This window comes from Mauremys mutica, chromosome 9, assembly GCF_020497125.1.
Source record: "Mauremys mutica isolate MM-2020 ecotype Southern chromosome 9, ASM2049712v1, whole genome shotgun sequence".
Taxonomy (NCBI): domain Eukaryota; kingdom Metazoa; phylum Chordata; order Testudines; family Geoemydidae; genus Mauremys; species Mauremys mutica.
The window spans coordinates 101,141,726-101,152,991 of record NC_059080.1 but is presented as its reverse complement, the minus strand read 5'-3'; positions in this window follow the sequence as shown (position 1 = coordinate 101,152,991).

Genomic DNA, 11,266 nt, shown 5'->3' with positions numbered 1-11,266 from the left:
CAGGAGACCAGGGTTCAAATCTTGGCTTGCCCATTGGCCAACTGGATGACCTTGGGCATGTCACTTCTCCTGCACACAGCCAATCCCAAGTGTTCAAAAGCCCCAAGTCAGGCCCCCAGGAGACTGGCTGATGTTGGCATCTTTGTATTTGCCTTGTGGGGTTTGAGTCTTTAGGAGTCACAATTTTAAGCTTTTCTCTGGAACCAGGAGGGCTAGACTATGTCTTGGGAAAGCTGAGATGCTCGCAGGGCTCCAGGAGCTTGAGCTGGCAATGCTGCCCACCCTTTGCCCGTCTTGTCTACTTAGAACGGCAGCATTTTGGGACATGGATGGCCACTTGCTGTATTTGTACAGCACAACAGTGCCTTGATCTGCGTTGGCCTCCTGGTGCGACACCAGAGGAAAAATGTTAAATAACAGCACATACGCCCAACAGCTGCTCCTTGCTCATGATAGGGAGCTTGCTGAATCTGACCTGCTTTGAGCAGGGGGTTGGACTGGATGACCTCCTGAGATCTCTTCCAACCCTAATTTTCTATGATTCTATGTCAAGGCTCTGTGTGACCATAAGAACAGGCTCTCTGGGGAGATTGCCTCCTGCTTTGGCCATGCTGGAACAATCTTGCTAGTGGTGTTTCAGGTAGCGCAGAAACACAAAACGTGAAAAAAACTGATACCAAAGCAAAAAAAGGTGTTCGCCACATCGTCTTTGGACCTTCAGGCAAAGTTCTCTCCATGCTGTGGCAAAGGGCCAGGGGAGTATTGGTTTATTGGAACCAGTGTGCCCATCCCTAGATATCAAACAACCCGTATCCCTGCCACTGATCCTCCCACCCTGCCCAGAGCTGTGTAGCTCCGAAGTTCCTTGGTGAAACAGCTATCAGCAGCCCCACTGACTTGGGGGAGGTGGGTCTCCAGCTGCCGAGCTAGAAGCAGATCTCTTTATAGCAGTGGTCAGTGAAGATGTTCTCTGAATAAATGAACAAACTGAGGTCCTTCAATGAACAGTGCATCCTTCCTTAGGGCAGTTTTGCAGAGGAAGAAGGTATTTCAAGAGTACACGGTTACTGCTTACAGCTTTTCCAAGTCAGCCAGGGGACATTTTTGTGGCAGCTGTAAATCTAACAGTGTTTCTGTTTAAGGCCCATGCAGACGTTATTTCAGTCTGATATGGTACATCACACATGGGATTGAGAGCTCTCATCTCTGGACAGATACAAAGCCTCCTAATGCATTCGAACACCAGAAAAGCAGGCTCTTATATCTACCCTCAGCTGGTATCTGGCTATCCTTCACTCTGCTATACACAGATGGCATCGGCAGGAGTTAGCGTGTGAATGGTTAAAAAGAATGCAGACATTGCTTTGCTGCAGCATGTTGATTTTAGCGAGCGGCACAGATGTCATGATGATAACAGGGGATTTTCTCTAGTCCTGCTTGGCTTTGTCATTTGAATCTCCCTGTCCTTTGCCTTGGCATAGCTAAAGGGGAAATCAACACCTTCTAGGAAATGAAGAATCTCCACAATAGAGCAGATATTTTCCTGGTTAAGAATCAGCGGCTGCATTTGGTCACCAATGGCTGGTAAGAACACTGCTCACCGGGCTACGGGAGTCAGAGGACGTTTTAGAGGGTCATCGTGTTCTCTTTAACACCAGCCTCGCTTAGCCTGCCGAATTCTCAGCCACAAGCTATCCTAGCAGCCCAGAGTTTTGCAGGATTCAAGAGAGGATGGGGCATGCACATAGATAATGAGAACACCCACAGCTAGAGCAGTAAGGGGTAAAAAGGGAAAAGACAACACAAGCATTCAGGAAGTTTGAGTCAGGGCCCACGAGGATCTCTACCGAATGGAGGTCAGGAGGAAACGTGCCCTGGGGACAGGTAGCCCATCACTGCTGTGACAGAGACGATAATTTACTTCAATATCTTTGGGAAGATCTTACTGTACTAAGTGTATGTAACATTGTGGGCCAGGGATTGTATGTAATTCCATGGGGGAGGGAGATCACAGCCCTCCAGGAATTCTGAACAGTTGTAGGGTGGGGTGATTAGGCAAATTCACCTCCAGAGAGGTATCACCTCCTGGAGAGGCTCACGTGCTGATTCAAGCCGGATTCTCCGGGGACCAACAGACAAAGAAAAGACATTTGGATAAATACCCTGAGTCTAAAACGTCTCAGGGCCTTCTTTCTGATCCAGCTAGTAGACAGGACCTTCTGACCAAGGGGGACCCCAACCTTTCGTGGGAAGGGGTAGAAAGTTTTTGGCCTACTGAGGCTGCATAGGATTGATGGGGAAATCTCAGGGAAGCTTCCTTCCTGGACGATGGGGAGGGAACACAGGTGCAGTTCCTCTCAACTGTGACAAGTCCACCAACCTGTGCAGCAACTGGTGCTGGCCCATGTCAGGGACAGGACAATGGGCCAGATGGACCCCGATCTGATCCAACTTGGCGTCCCTCTGTTCCAAGGTTCTCATCAGTGGCAGAGAGAGACCTCTGGAGGTGTCTGTGGTTATCTGACTTCACACATTCTCTAACCGCGTCTCTGCCTGGCCTGAATGAGACGGACTCGCTTGTCGAGAAGGTTTCCGCCCCCCAAGGCGGAAGGAGGTGGGCAGTAAGGGTAACAAACAGTTTGGTATTTGGACGTAATTCCCAGCTCTGGTTTAACACACAGACTCCGTTGCCCATCGCTCACTGGCAGCAAAGAGCTCATCAGCATGTAACGCAGAGGCTTGCTAATGACAGCGTGAGGCAGGCTTGCATGCCAAGGCTGGCTAAGGTTCCTTGCCAAGGATTTTCTAAGAGAGAATTTCTCTAGGAAACTCCTTTGAAGGGAAGAACTTCTGCTGAACGAGGTTAGGAGGGGACTTGGACATGAAGGGCTTGATTTTTCACAGGTGTTGAGGGCACCAGGTTAACTCAATGTGAGGTGCAAGTGCTTAGCCCCCTCTCAAAACCAGCCTCCGCCTTTATAATTGTCTAGCTGAGTAATAATGCAAAATGCTCTGCAATTGAACATTTTTTGATGAAAAAGACTGTAAAAAAAGTTGAGAAAACTCGAACATCCCCCCCACCCTCCAAGAGTGCCCCCTAAATCCCAACTGGTTTTTCTCCAGCCCCTATCACCGGGTCTGAGCTCACCACTTCGCACACAGGCTAGGAAAGCACCTCTGGGCAGACGGCCAGCACAAGGTCTATGCACAGCTTAGGTCCGGCAAACTAAACTTCAGTGGGACTTTTGCCTACAAGACCTTTCCTGGAACCTACCAGGGTTCATCTGCAAGTGACACAAATGGGAAGTCGGAGAATGAGGCATGGCAGAATTTCGACCTAGTTAGAAAGCCACGTATCACACATCTCTTCTTCTCCGGCTTTCCTACCGTTCCTTTGCCAGGTCGCGCAGCAGCAACGATGTCCAGGGCGGCAGAGGACACACGTGTGATAATTGGCTTTCGCGGTAATTAAATGCCTCAGCGTCAGCCTTTAATCAGCTGCCAGATCCATTTACTGCCTCATACACTCCTTTGCTGTGAGCATTCCCGATTAATTAGTTGCTGAAATAGCGATGATTTTGCAGCATTTTTATATGTCTATTTAAAGGCAGCAGTTTCAGTCCACCATCGACGGGATTCCAAGACACAAGCGCAGTCTGTTCTGCCCTGCAGTGATTGGCGTTTATGTTTACTTAGCTTGCAGATGTTGCGATCGGTTCCTCGGGGGGTGACGCAGCCCTGGAGATGCAGTGAGTGCCTTGGAAGCAATAGCAGAAACTCTGTGCTCTTCCAGAACCTACTTGACTTCATTGTCAGTGAAGCCCTATCATTATCCCCACAACACATTATTACTTATTTGTATTCCCAGAGCATCTGGAAGCCCTAGACAGAGACCAGGACCTCACTGTGCTCGGTGCTGTACAGACGCAAGCAATGGCAGCAGCAATCTAAGCTTCCCCCAGACTGATCCGTCTGCTACCACCCCAGGCTAGAGGGGAGATGCTCCAAATCTAGATGATAAACTCACTGGGGCACGGATCCTTTCGGGGGCCGCTAGGTGTTACTGCCATAGTTCTACTACCAATTCCACTGTCAATCTATTATCCAACTTCCTCGACCTCTGTCTTCCTGTGGGTGTTTTTCCCCCCTCTGTGAAATGTTGGGAGACAGGCGAGAGAGCGGACATGGCATCGCCCTGAGCAGCAACCTGCCAGGAATGAGAAAGGGACAGAGAGGCTAAAATCCCCAACCACACCGTTAAGGCATGTTCTAGGCAGGCTGTACTTGGCACTGACAAACACTGAGGATACGTCTAGATGGCCCACGGCAGGGAGCCTGGGTTGGGAAGGCTCGGGTAAGCGCTCTAAAAATAGTTGTGTAAATGCCTCCGGCTCTGCAGCCTAGGAAGGCTGTTTTTAGAGCACTGGTGCGAGTCCGGCAAGCCTGCATCTGTCGTCTCAGACTGGGTGGCTCTCTGCCGCAGGCTGCCACAGGGTTAGATGTATTTGCTCCTTTGTACTTTGGCAATCCACGCGTGGAGCTTGCCATGCCAAGAGAGTCTCACTGAAACAGCGCCCTTTGGTGCATCCTTCCGCCACGCAGAGCAGTCACACGACGAATGACGGCTGGGAGGTGGCAAAGAGGAAGATCAAAGGTTTCAAACTTGGGTGCTTAGAGCAAAGCAATGAAAGCCAGCCTGCAGCACCTACTTTTCAGCCGTGCTAACGGTGCTGCCGTTGCCTTCAGAGTATTCTGACAAGCAGCCGCCCAACCTACTGCGCTAATCATTTCTCTCCCTTCCAAAGAGTTCCGGAGGCACGTGCGGACAACAGCTCCCTGGATCTCCCATCTGAGTAAGTTCAGAGAAAACGCTCCTTGTTAGAAAGGAAGTAATAGGACTGAGTCATTCTGGAACACAAGACAGGACTTGGAATCGGCTTCTAAGGATGCCACATTTGAACCCCTTTAATACCAAGCTAAAGCCCTTCAAGCTGTCACGTCCTGCCGGAGCAGCTGCAGAACTCATCCTTCTCCAGAAGCTGCCCCATTCCCAAAGCCTTCTGGGGGGGCAGGGGTTTGGCGTTTCCTTCCATGGCTAAGACACCAGCAGACTGGAAATGCAAAACCAACTCAAGCAGCTCTGCCTCTTTCACTTAACGAAGAGCAAGTTCAGCGGTGAGTTGGCCATGACCTACATGTACGCAGGAGGAGGTGTCTGACGGGGCCGGGGACGACTCTTAATCTAGCAGGAAAAGGTATCGAGGGATCAGTTGCCTGGAAGCTAGCCAAGCTCAGGCCAGAAGCAGGATGCACAATTTCAGCAGCGAGGGTTATATACCATTGGAACTTACATAGTAGATTCTCCATCCCCGGACGTGGTTAAATCACGATAAGGTGCCTCGTTCTAAATAACAAGCTTAGCTCAACCAGAAGTTCTGGGCTTGAGGCAGGAATCAGTGCGTGAGGTTCGGGCCTGTGCTATCCACGTCGTCAGACTAGGTGACCATCATGGGCCCTTCTGGCCTTAAATGTGTTAATAAAATATTGACAGGACACTTTAGAGGCAGCGCAAGGCCTGTTGGCCCCTGCTTATCTTCACAGCGCCCTCCGTTCCTGCTTCTCTCACCATACCCCGCTTGCTGTACGTTCCCATCTGAGCATCTCTTCACCTTGGCTTGGCTTTCAAAGGAGCCGAAGGATTTCAAAGGGGGCTGGATGCCCAAATCCTGTGGTATTTTAACTCGAGTTGGGTGACTCATTCCCCTGGATTTCTCTGGAAATCCCAGCCTTCTCAGTAAACTCCCCCCAGTCCCTCTCACACAGCTGTGCTAGCCTCCTTCCCACACTGAGCGGCTTTCATCCTGCAGCCCCCACTGCTTCCCCTTGGCATGCTCACTGCCCGCTTACTGATTGACTCACTGGCCCTCTGGCGGCTGCGGGAGCTGCAGCGGAGCATGAAGATTTCTGCATGGGTGATGTCTAACCCACCAGGATTCTCGACACACCTTCCATGCACACATAGGGATGGCACTATTGCTATGAGCACACAGCTCTCACAGCTCCCTCTTTAACAGGAAAAGAGGGATCATTAATTTGGGGGGAGGGCAGACTGATATGTCCTCCCTCACTTTCCTGCTACCAGCTCTTGTGCAGGGGCGGGATGTCCCTCCCACGGTGGATCCAGCAGGCAGTGTTGCTAACTCATGGTTCTATTGTGTCTCGCAATAGTTGGTGTTTGATTTTAAGCCCCAACTCTTGGATTTTTTTTTTTTTACAGTAGCATTCATGATGACAGAGAAAATCCTGGATGCCAATTAAGAAAACAAAAGTTGTTTGTTTTTTTAAATCTCGGGATTTTGAAAGCCAAGCTCTCATCAGTTTGGGGGGCCTGCCTCCTGATTTTGGAGCATCTGGGCTTGGCAATATTGAGCAGGGAACAGTCCAAGTGACATACTTCGGTGACAATCCTGAAGGCAGCCCACGAACAGGTTTACATTCCACACTTGGGTCTTCTCTCCACACAATGGGCTGAGCCCTGCTCTCGTGTTCACCTACACAGCAGGCTGCTCGGCTCCATTGCAGCAGAACACAGTTCAGTCCGGAAAGTACTCGTAGGTGGGGCATTATGTTCTTAGCCTCACCTCCCTATAAAACACACGCTGCCTGCACCCACAATTACCTCAGGGCTCAGGAACGGAGTGCTCTCCAAACCAAAGGCTCAGGCTTACGATGCTCATGTAATGGCCTACACAAGCGTTGAGTGGTCTCTCGCCGGACTTTCTTCAAGCATCCTTGCCCCAGCAGATGTTCGTTTTGAGCATCTTTTTCAAACAGCTCGGAAAGGCCAACGGTGAAAGGATTTGGCTCAGAGAGAAAGAGAAACGAGACACAATTGCAGGGGGAGGCTGAGAGAAAGCAAATACCATTCGACTTGGAAAAAAAAATTCACACGCTAGCAAACCAAAATAAAATGTCTAAGGAGTTTATTGGATTGGTAAAATGTAATAAAAAGCATTTGTGATTCTTCTTCTGCAAAGAAAAAAGGCATCTGGCAATTTTGCATATTTTTTTCTCCTTACAAAACATTAGAAAAGCATAACTGATAAAATAAGGATAACAACCGAAAGAGCACAGCAAAGAGGAAAATAAATCTCAGTATAATTGGATAATGCATAATACAAATATAGAAAACACATGCTTACAACAGCTTTCATTTTCTTACTGTAAAAAGTCATTTTATGTGTTGAATGAAAAATATATGCCGGTTGCTCTGAAAATTGTGGTTCAGAAGAGGTAACTAGCTGAGAACAAAAAAAATATCTCTCTATATTTATAAATATAGAAACTGTGTATCTGCTGGATCTGGTCTCAGAATACATTTGAATAAAATGATTTTTAATCCATGCACACACGTTACCAGACAGTAAACTTCATATATCACCTTACAGGCCAATCTTGCTAGTTGCTAAGTGCGTGTCCTGAGCGCTCTCCAATTCCTGTGAAAACAGTCAGTGAACCAGACATGAGGCCTGATCAGTTTCAAGGGAAGTTGGGGGCACACAGCACCTCACAGGAGGAGCTCTGAGCAGCTCACAGGATTGGGTCTTTACAGATTTGAAGAGTTCCAATCCTGATTCCACTGAAGTCAATGGCAAAACTCCCACTGATCTCAATGGCACCAAGATTAGGCCCCTAGTTGATTAGCTGCTAAGTAGTGGTTGTGCTCAGCAAATGGTAAATCACTGGTACCCAGTGGTACTGAGGAATAAGGCACCAATCCTGAAAGCTCAACTTGCATTACTTCATTAAGATTTGAAGGCATGGCATTTCCAGCAAGGAGGCGCCTCTCTGGATCAGGCACTATCTCCTCTCCCGCCTCTCTGATGCCTGGTGTTAGTAAGCTAGCAATCCACATTTAAAGCCAAGGAGCTGTCCTCACTGCTAACAACCTCCACCTGCCCAGCACAGAATGTTCGGAGGATGTAAACACACCCACCACAAGTCACACTCTCCTCCCAACGGTAACAGACCTCACATCTTGCACACCTCACATAGTCACACTCTCCTCCCAATGGTAACAGACCTCACACCTTGCATAGAAATTCACTATAAACTACCTCACGCCAAAGAGCTAACTTCTCCAAAGGGCCCCAATGCAGAATGCTGCCGTTAGCAGGGCTAGGCCGAGGCATGGCAGCTCTGGAGGGTTACTACATTCTTGGGTGCGCGCTTCTCCTTGCAATGTGCAACAGCCATTCAGGTCTCCAAACTCTGGGAAGATGCCCTGGGACTTACGAAATGGCATTTGGCCAAGAAGAGACCTTTCTCTGGAATGGCACCCGCTGTGATTGGGACCCCCCGTGGCGCCTGCCTATGATTGAAGCCAGCCAGCCTCTGCTGTTTATTCTGAGCGGAGATGGACCTGACCCAATATTCCAGCTACAGCCTCTGCCCACTCCCTGGAATCCTTAGAAAGTCTGGATCTAGACCCAACATGTGAAGCTGGTTCCTATCTGCTACGATGGGCTGAAACAGAAGCCCAGCTACGAACACCCTTGGACTGGGGAAAGTTGGATTTTGATCCAAAATGTGTCTCCTGAGCTTATCTCCGGTCTGAGTGGCTAGAGGCACACAGAGGAGGCCAGCTCCAGGCGCTGTGTATGTGTTAGCATAGGTGCTGACTCCAGCCCTGGAGCACCCAAGGGGAAAAATTGGTGGGTGCTCTGCACTCACCGGCAGCTCCCTGCCCCAGCTCACCTCCACCTCCTCCCCTGAGCGCGCCTTCCCTGCTTCTCCCCCTCCCACCCAGCGCTTGCCGCAGCAAAACAGCTGTTTCGCGGCGGCAAGCGCCAGGAGGGAGGGGGAGGAGGGGAAGAGGCAGGGATTTAGGGAAGGGGTCCAATAGGGGCAATGAGGAGGTGGAGTTGGGGTGGGGACCTTGGGGAAGGATTTGGAATGGGAGTGGGGCAGGGTGGAGTTGGGGCAGGGCCAGGGGCAAGGGGGGGTAAAGCACCCACCAGCACCGGGGAAGTTGGTGCCTATGGGTGTTGGTGACATTGGAACTGTAGGCACGGTATGTCTGGGTAGCCAGTGCAGTCCCATCAGCAGCCGAGCCACCGGTGGTCTCACTATGTGGAGCAGATTCTTGTTGGGATGTAGGAGAAGTGCTTTGGAGATGGATAAACTAGTGCAGTGAGGATTCAAGTCCACCTCTGACCTGGACTTGTTTGGATAAACCAGTGGCCTGCTTCTGAAATTCCTACTCTGGCGAGTCGCCTCATTACAGTCGTGGGATTACTCACAACGCAAGGGCTAGGCCAGTTTGGGGAGCTGTGCGGCTCTGAAGAGTTCAGCAATGTTACCTACGGAGCTGTGTCCTGACATACACCCTGCCCATCGAAACACAGCAGGACTGATTCTGATCTCACTTACACCAGTAAGTCTGGAGGGTTACACCAGGGTAAGGACCAGGTCAGGTCCGTACATGCCTTTACCTTCACGCACCGACTTCCAGAGGGACAGCAAAAGAGGTGGGGGTGCTAGAGCATTACGTGTTAGAACACATCAAGCCTCCGTTTTGCTGTCTCTTTGGACAAACATTACTCATAAGAACATAAGAACGGCCATTCCAGATCAGACCAAAGGTCCATCCGGCCCAGTATCCTGTCTGCCGACAGTGGCCAATATCAGGCGCCCCAGAGGAATGAACCAAGTGATGCATCCCCTGTTGCCCATTCCCAGCTTCTGGCAAACAGAGGCTGGGGACACCATCCCTGCCCATCCTGGCTAATAGCCATTGATGGACCTGTCCTCCATGAACTTACCTAATTCTTTTTTGAACCCTGTTCTAGTCTTGGCCTGCACTCCCTCCCTGGTACACAGCAGGGGGAACCGCTCCATCAAATGGCACTCAGCGATATTTTCAGGAATGAGTGTGAGAGCACACTGAGCACCTGGTATGGCTTAGCTGGCACTGGGTATCCTGAATTCTCCCACCACAGCACCTAGCCTTCTCTGGCATCTATGGATTCTACCCTCCAGTGTTATGCAAGGAATAAGAACATATGAAACACAGGCAGTTTACAATCAAATAAATAACATCCCCAAACATATCCCCGCAAAGTGCTTAATATTCTTAGATCTTACTGACCATTCAAACTTTCAAGCATGTTTCCCTACACATCGCTGGCTCTCTAACCTCCATAACTTTGGTGTGTATGCAAAACAGAACCCCTTAAATTAGCCACTACCAGGGAGTCAACAACACTGGGACTTTGAAACCTATTACTATGCAGAAGAGAGATCTACAAGGTGACTGTGTATATTGGGCCACACACAAGGTACAAGCCGCGGCTCTGGTATGCTTTAATGAAGAGCTAATCTTTGACACTCATGTCTTGCTTCCATTTGGAATCATTTTGATCGTTCTTATCCTTGCTCTGAACTTTGATTAGTTCCTTGTTCTGCCCATAGAGAAAGTCTAACAAGTTGTGGCTCTTAGAATAGGCACTTGGTACAGAGAGCAAAATATGTGGGGAATGTTCCTAAAACCCACCATGTGTAATAGTAAGCAACACGTCACTTGTGCTCTTTAGATGCTTAGCTGCTATGGCAATAGGCAAATTAGAAATATCACTGATTGGACAGACATAGCTTTGTGATCTGTCTGTCTCACAGGACAGTCATCGCGTCTCTCTATGCCAAACCGGAAGGGGTTTCCTGCCAATCCAGATCTGTTGAGAAGGCACTGGACGCAAAAAACCCCAAAACCATAGTGCCACCATTTTGTTTTTTACATGGGGACAAACTCAGTATATTAAACAATGAACCAAACCCTCTAACTGCGCGTTTCAGAGTAAACCAACCTCAGTTTATACCATCTTGCCATCCTCAGGAATATTAGCACCATGCAAGGAGATCTGCTCTCGAATCTGAATCATTGCACGTATTCCCATAGTTAGCAGTAGGGAGAAGACCCTGTTTCTAGCAAAAAACCATTGTGCTATTAAGATCTTATGTAAAAACAGAAATAAAATAAAAAAAATCGACTGGACAAAGCGCTAGAAAATATACTGTAGGGAATAGATTGTGCATTGAGTGTGAGATGGACGAATTTAGCTAATCGTCTTCTCCATCCTCTACTTCTATAATGCACCTATGTAAAAAGAACAGAACAAACTCCAGCTGAAGGGAAACAATATTTGAACGGGAGTTATTTGACTTTGTCTCTAGTTTATGGAATGTTTCAGATTATGATTTTTTCTCA